Below are 441 nucleotides of genomic sequence, written 5' to 3'. Positions count from 1 at the left end.
CCCATTGCTGCTGCTCTTGGGCCAATCCATCTCGTTGGGGGTATTCCTCTTTTTCTCTGACCCTCCACCTTACCAAACATGATATCCTTCTCCACTGACTGGTCCCTCCTGACAATATGTCTGAAGTATAAGAGATGACGTCTGGCCATCTTGGCTTCCAAGGAGCACTCTCGCTGTGCTTCTTCCAACACAGATTGATTTGTTCTTTTTTAAGACTCCAAGCGACACTGTATAGGGTTTCTAAGGAGCAGCTGGTAAGTCTGACCCGCCGACCGTGTGGTTTATACTGAGCTTATGGTTGAGTGTTTATCCTACAGCACCATACCAGGACTAGTATTGTTGTTGTCAAGTGTTGTGGAGTAGGTTACGACTCATAACAAGCCTGGATAGGGTTTCCAACGAGCAGTTTGAATCACCGACCTTGTGGTTTAAACTGGCCTT

This window comes from Chrysochloris asiatica, unplaced genomic scaffold (assembly GCF_000296735.1).
Source record: "Chrysochloris asiatica unplaced genomic scaffold, ChrAsi1.0 scaffold00257, whole genome shotgun sequence".
NCBI lineage: Eukaryota > Metazoa > Chordata > Mammalia > Afrosoricida > Chrysochloridae > Chrysochloris > Chrysochloris asiatica.
This window is presented reverse-complemented; position numbering follows the sequence as displayed.